Source organism: Ammospiza caudacuta, chromosome 8 (assembly GCF_027887145.1).
Source record: "Ammospiza caudacuta isolate bAmmCau1 chromosome 8, bAmmCau1.pri, whole genome shotgun sequence".
NCBI lineage: Eukaryota > Metazoa > Chordata > Aves > Passeriformes > Passerellidae > Ammospiza > Ammospiza caudacuta.
The window spans coordinates 11,363,112-11,370,251 of NC_080600.1; the positions used below are offsets into that span (position 1 = coordinate 11,363,112).

The 7,140-nt window shown below is 43.4% G+C and overlaps 1 long non-coding RNA gene across 1 annotated transcript; it reads right to left on the minus strand.

Moving 5' to 3' along the window:
- Window positions 1-2,839: 2,839 nt before the first annotated feature.
- Window positions 2,840-6,878, minus strand: LOC131560960 (uncharacterized). Its single transcript, XR_009275033.1, has 4 exons — window positions 6,804-6,878; window positions 4,198-4,295; window positions 3,755-3,902; window positions 2,840-2,995 (listed from the first exon to the last, which is right to left on the minus strand). It is a non-coding gene; the product is annotated as an uncharacterized LOC131560960 (long non-coding RNA).
- Between the last annotated feature and the right edge of the window lie 262 nt (window positions 6,879-7,140).

Below are 7,140 nucleotides of genomic sequence, written 5' to 3' on the forward strand. Positions count from 1 at the left end.
TGCTGCTGCTCGGCTCGGAAGGAGGGGATGGCTCTCAGTACCTGGCCTACAGAGCGCCAGCAGCTACGGGCAGCATCCAGCCCTTGTGCCGGGTCCTTGGCTGCATCTGGCAAAGAGCAAGGAATGCCAGAGCTGAGGAGCTGCAGGAGAGGCCAGAGAGCACAGGCCAGCCCTGCAGTCTCCCCAGGCAGGGACAGCCCCAGGATGCCCCAGCCCCTCTTCTGTCCTATCCATGGGCATGTCCACAGGGAAGGGATGGGATGGGGCAGGTGGAGCTGGCTGCAGGCCAGCCCTGTGGCCCAGCTCTTTCACTCACTCCTCTGCAGCAGCTGCAGCTGCTCCAAGTCAGCACGTCGCTGGAGTGCGGCACCACAAGGGCAATTCTCCACCTTCTTGGGTGGCGTGGGAGGTCTCTCTGCCATGTCTTGTCGGGATTAAGGGCAACAAGGGCAGCACAGATGCCTTGGGAAAGCTGCAGGGCAGCGAGGGCTGCAGCTGTGCCTTGAAGAAAGCTACAATGGGGAGGGCTTAGAACAGCTGCAGGACACTAAGTCCTGCAGCCTGGCCTGAAGGCCTCCTGCCACAGTGACAAGAAACATTTTGTAAAGGCTCTGGTCAGCAAGTCTGACACACTGCCCTTCAGGGCACCTGCAGCAGAGAAACCTTGGAAAGGCTCTGGGTCACTGAGACCCACAGTGTGGCCTCAAGGTGACCTCCACAGAGAACGCCTGGAAAAGCAAGGAACAACGTGGCTGTGTGGGGACTCCTCACAGCACTGCTCTGCTCCACAGCGTGCACTGAGCACTGTGGTGTGGCCGTGGTGTCACCAGCACCTACAGCACGACGTGTCACAAAGGGTCACCCTTGCACGCTCTGTCCTGTTCCATCCACGGCGACCACGGTGCACTGTGTTACAGAGAGCCCCAGGACACACCTCCACGTGCCCTTTCTGGACTGGTTCAATATTTCTTGTATAATTAAGCCTTTTTGAGGCAGGTACAGCCCCCAGCCAACCTCCCCCACTGCTCTGTGCACTGTAAAGAGCCAACATGTGGAGCAGGACTTGCCCACTGTCACTTTAACTAAGATAGTCACACTCTTTGCACCAGTGGACTCTCAGAGTCAGCATTAAATCATTAAATATAGTACTTGAGAGACTATTGTGGAGGAGAGACTTTTACAATGCCAAAAGTGGACAGATTAAAAGACAGAAAATGTCTTTCAAACTCAGCTGCTGTGTGACTTAATCTTTACCCATTCTACACTCTCTATACTCTCCTTATGCATTGTCTTTCACAGCTTCTCAGCAGATAGAAAAAACTTTCATGGTTTGATAGAAATACACACACACACACATACATATATATATATATATATGTATGTATGTATATGTATGTAAAATCAGGCTGCGGCCAAAGATGGGTGAGCTTTGAGTGGTGAGAAGACTTTGGTTCCTGTAGAGAAATTCCAAAACTGTCTTGAATGGATCTATTTGAGAATTAAAGTACCTAAGACATTGGGTTATCCATGGACCTTCAACTTCAGTGTGAGATTTGCATCTGTGCTGGAAACTTTTTTGATAACAGAACCGCTCTTCCCTCTTACATCTTCTTAAATGACAAAACTTGTAAGTATTGCTTTATTTATTGATCCCTAGGAAACTAGGGATCACTAAATAACTACTTAAAATAAAATTTTAAGTTCTCAGTCACTAAGTGCCCAAGGGTTAATTCAGTAACTATTGCTCACTGGGTGACCTGATTTCAGCATCTAACCAGGAGAATCACAATTGTTTTGTCACTGGGACAGGGTTTACTTCTGAAAGGCCAGCAAGTGTTGCACACCCAGCATACCCAATTTCAGAAGGCAGCAAAGAGAAAAATCAGATTGTACATCAAGGCAAGATTTTTAAGCTTTTTGTCTTGGTTAAGTGAGAGAGCAAGTGAAAGGGACTCCAGCACACAAAATTACATGATCATGCAGCCTCACGGGTCACAGCAGGACCTGTGCTTCATATCTGCCCCTTGACAGGGATGTCAGTTTTTAACAAGAGCTGTGAGAGATGGCTTAGCAGCAGGTTAGTCTCATGAATTCTTATGCAGCCTGCTGTTGTAAAGGAAGAGCAGCAAGTCCGAAATCCGAAGGGTGAGTCAAATTACCTGCTCTTTTTGTGTTTTTTTCTGCCTGGAGAGTATGGTATTTCTCATGGTTCAGCCTGGTTACTGCCTTCACTGAATGCTGAATTCTAAATCCAGAAACCCCACAAACAAGGCTCACTGTGCACTTCCTCCACAATGCCATGTCCCCTAGTGCCTCTAGATCCTTTGTCTCTCACTCCTATTAAAGTTGCTAACAAACATCCCTGTCTTAGAGCCCCTCACAGCCAGAAGAACGTGCCTGAGCTCAGCAGAGCAGTTTTCAGGAACTGGTGTTCTGGAACAGGTCATCTCCTGCTTCTGCAGCTCTTGACCATCCCGAGGGTGCTCAGGGGCTGCAGCACCACTGTGCTCCATTTTCACTGAAGGAACTGACACAAGAACAGATTCATGTCGTGCCACTTGCTGTTCTCACAGCCTTTGTCTGAAAAACCAAGGCTCAAGTACTACTGTGCTTGTACTGTATCTCATTTGCCAGGGAATTGGTAGAAAGGCACAAACTTTTCAGTTTTCCCCATATTCTGCTGTTTGATTCTCATCAGTTTTAAAGGTTTGGGGTTTTTTTAAGACTACAAGGAGAGGAGAAACGGTAATCATCAGAAAATAAAGATATCACAGCACCTTGCACATGAATGTATTACAGCAGTCATGAGCACAAAGATTGCTCTGGCAGACAGTGGGTGGGGGGAATGGAAATTCCAAAATTGTCTTGAATGAATCTGAGAATTAAAGTACCTAAGACATTGGGGTTACCCATGGACTTCGTTTGAACTTCAGTGTGGGGTCTGAATCTGTGCTGGAAACATTTCTGATAACAAAACTCCTCTTCCCTCCTACGTCTTCTTAAATGAAAAACATTGTAAGTATTGTTTTATAAAAAACATTATATATGCATAAAAACCATTGTTATCAAGGAATCTCACTCTAAAACTACAGTTGACATTCAATGCTTAGCCTTTACATGCTGCCAAACCAAGACAGGAATGTAGTCCATTAGCTTTCTCAATCACTAGTATAATAAGGACCAAGGTATAATTAGCTGACATTCCAAATCAATAGCTGGACTATGAGCAGTTTATGCTCTACTAATTCAAGAAAAATATAACTAAAATTTACTCAGATTTATGCTCTGAATGAACCAAACTGCTGAAGAGCATTGGACTGTGAGTTGTTCATGGACCAAGACCAGACAGGCAAATTTTAACCAAAATAAATGAGAGGCATTCATTCATGCAGAAGCAGGATTTAGAATGGAAACAAGGGCAAGGCCTCAGAACATGGGCACTGTAACTAGTGGAGCTCAATATGGCACTGATGGGATCAAATCCTACCAGGGCACACTTCAGCATTAGCCAAAATTAAAACCTCCACAGGATGGTCAGAGGACTGGACTCACTTATGCACTTGCATTTTAATTCCATTGCAGGAATTGTTGCTGACTGGCACAAAGTGTTTGCTCCTGTGGATTGCCAGGGTGAAAGAGAAAGAAGCTGGCAACGATTCTGTTTCCCCATTTTATCCAAAAGACCCATCAGGGTCTCTCAGACCCAAAGCTGCCATTTTACAGGAGTAGATGTAAAAACCCTACACCAGCTTACCTGGAATCCACACAACTCATTGCACCTGCCTTCACCTTCCCTTACTCATTCCTCTTGCTTGCTTGTAGATATTTTTGTTTCTTTCTTCACTGGCTCTCAGAATAGTCAAGACTGCATGCCAGCCTCAAATATTTACTTTCAGAATAACCTTGAGGAGAAGGAAAAAAAAAAAAAAACCAAACATTTTTTGAACAAAAAGACTTTTAAAAACTTTTCACAATAGTTTGCATTGAGCTTGCTGAATCCACTCTCTCTCATGTGATTGATTCATTATTCCCCATCAGTTCCATCAGTGAAAATGATTTCCAATATTTTTCAGGAAAAAAACACAATGTCAGTAGGGCACAGTAAAACACACAATGGCTGTGAGTAGCTCAATAGACTGAATTACTCTTGCACTACCTGTGATTTTTTTTTCCTCGTGTGGTACTTGCATCCCTTACCAATAGCAGTTTTGCAGTTTTGGTAGAAAGGTGCTTCTAACTGAGCTTGAAAACCCCACAGATGTACATCTTCAAATAGGCAAAGCTGTTATGATGACCTGTAAAAGGATATTGGAACACGAGTGGCTTTTTCTGTTCTTTATTGACCATTGGATATGTGCAAACACCATTAATTACGTGTGCAAGACCACCCCCCAGGTCTCCCTTGCCCTTCTCCCTACTGTCCCACCCTCCTCAGGGTTTTGCCACAAAATTACAGAATAATTAATTAATAATTAATTAATTTCTGATATTGAGCTTCAAGAGGAGGATTAGTAAGCCCGGCAGTGCCAGGCCCCTTGGTCTGTACCTGATTCCTGTGCAGTTGCTGGCCTTGGTGGCCCTGCTTGTAAAGTGCCCTGTCACAGAAGTGACCCAGCCCAAACCTGAGCTCCACTGACTGCCATCAGCCAGGGATTTATAGGCACCTGTCAGAAGGAAAGCTGTGGCATGGGGGTGGAAATACACCATTAAACTTCAAGAGTAACAACATGCGAAACCCAAAACACTTGTTACACAAATGCGTTCAGGAACGCCAAGGCTTTTTGTTTTTTTTTTTTGTGCACCTTCTCATAGGTTGAGTTGACCTGTGGTGTTACATCTTTATTCTGAGCACTATACACTGAGGTATATTTTGATATAAGATGTGGGATATTGGGGCTTTGCAGAGAAATCATATGCTTACTGCACAGGAGCTGAATAAGTACCAAACAAACAAAAATTTGACAACCAAAGTAAATCTCAGACCTCTGGCATTGCCACAAGACTGCAATAAGATCTGCCCCTTTCCCTTTGGGATGTTTGGTCTGTGCACTTGAAAATGCTCAATGTGGATATTCTCAGGAGTGGTGTTATGACGCTGTGGGGGAACAGATTTCCATCAGCATTTTGTACTGGCTGCCAGCTGAGGCCCAGAATCACTTAAGTATCTGTTCTAATGCCATAGAAGATGGCAAGAACCATGATGTGCCATAACCAAAATGTGTATAAACCATTCCTGCTGAACATACCGACTCACAGATTCAGGGTCAACCCTGTGATATGCCCATATAACTCATCTGCTACAGAGCACGGAGGAAATCTCCCTGCATTGGTAAATTCCCACATGTTAAAAATCAAAATGAGACAAAATGGAAAAAAGCCACCCATACTTTTTATTCCCACAGCCCAGACTTTTTTGACTTGCATTTTCTGGAGAGCTACAGAATGTCAGATGGCTGCTCTTGTTTAAACCAAGAGCTGAATCCCTCAGGTCCTTCAGATTTGAAAAATGAAAGAGAACACTTCTAAATTACTTCCTTCTCCACCGCTTCCATGCCCTGCTCTGATTGTGGCTTTTCCTGTTTCTAATTCAAATGAAAGAAGAAAAAGTTCTAAGCCACAGCTGGCAGGATATCATACTCCATTTCATTAGTCTTTTTAATAGAAATTAATAATATTCTCCCCTGTTTTAATGGGATATCACACTTCCTTATGTACCATGAGAAGCACTTTTGATAGACTAAATTCCAACTGCTGCCATATGATCTTTTAGAAAGAGCTTTTAAGAGGTTTTCTATTTCTCTGCTGTGTACAAAAAAAAGTAAAGAAAAAAAATTGAAAGAAGCTACATTTTGCATTTGCAGATAAAATTTTATCCACACAGATTATCCATGGTGCACTTTACAGATAATATTTTTCTCAATATTTGGGATTTGTTTTTTTTAGTGTTTGCAATGTGGCTTACATTGCTGTTAATTTCAACCACATAAAAAGAGTCAGGCAAACACTAATGACTTATACCTTCATTAGAGTACACATTTGAGCAATAGATTTATTCAGAGCATTACAGCTCTTCATTATGCACTAGATTGAGTAGTTTTAATTTACTAGCAGCACTTTGATACTCTATGAAAAGTTCACTTTAGAATTGAATGCCTTTACTTATTTGCCATGTTAAATATAACTGAGCAAAATGAACATCTCATATTCTAAGGAGGATCACACATGAAAACTATTTGAAAGGACTGCTCAAAACTCACTGCAGCAGCACAATGCATTTCTTTTAATGTTCCTGAGGTCAGTCCAGTAGATAAAATGCATTAATTTGTGCTGTAGATGCATCAACCACCTTGCTTTGCATTCTACATGAAAACTATTGCTGGCTGAAACATTTCTTCTTTTATATACTGAACTGAGGTTTTCATCAGCACATTTGATAGGTCCTGGCTTTGATCTCTAAATCAGGAGGAGCTCTTTGGCACACCTTCCTTCACAAGATGTATTACATACCAAAGCAGAACAGACACCTGAGTGTCAGCTCTGAAGGAGAGAAACCAAGCAGTGCTATGAAAAGGATGAAGTGCTCCAAAATTGCCATGCTTTCTGAGCCAGCTGATCTCCTTGCTGTGTTCCAGAGAGTTTAATTTCACCATTATTACAATCAATCCAGTTAGGACAATTTTAATGCCATGAGGGGCTTCCAAGGTTCACAGATGTAAGGTGGGGCAAAAATCCCAGTTTCCAAGTAGATACAGCAAAGGTCTGAACTGAAGTACTGCAGTCATCTTATCATTAAGCTCCCATACCTTCAGGGTGATTTCTCATGGACAGCTCCTAGCAGCACTGACTCCTTCTCCCTCACAGCACAGCCAACAAACTCCAAGTCTCTTCTCAGCAGAAGCAACCAACTCCAACTCTCTGCTCACGCAGCTAACCCACTCTTTTGTAGCAGTCTTCTTATTGGACACAGCTGTGGCCTATGAAGGGCAGGCCTGTTCCTAATCTCTGCTGATGAGCACAGCTGCAACTCCCCAGGCGTGAAATCACCTTCTGCACTGTTCTCTTAAATTCTATCCCTCCACACACCTGTACTGCTGCTTCATTTGCTTCCTTTTTAGTACACCCAAAGCTCACTAGAAATCA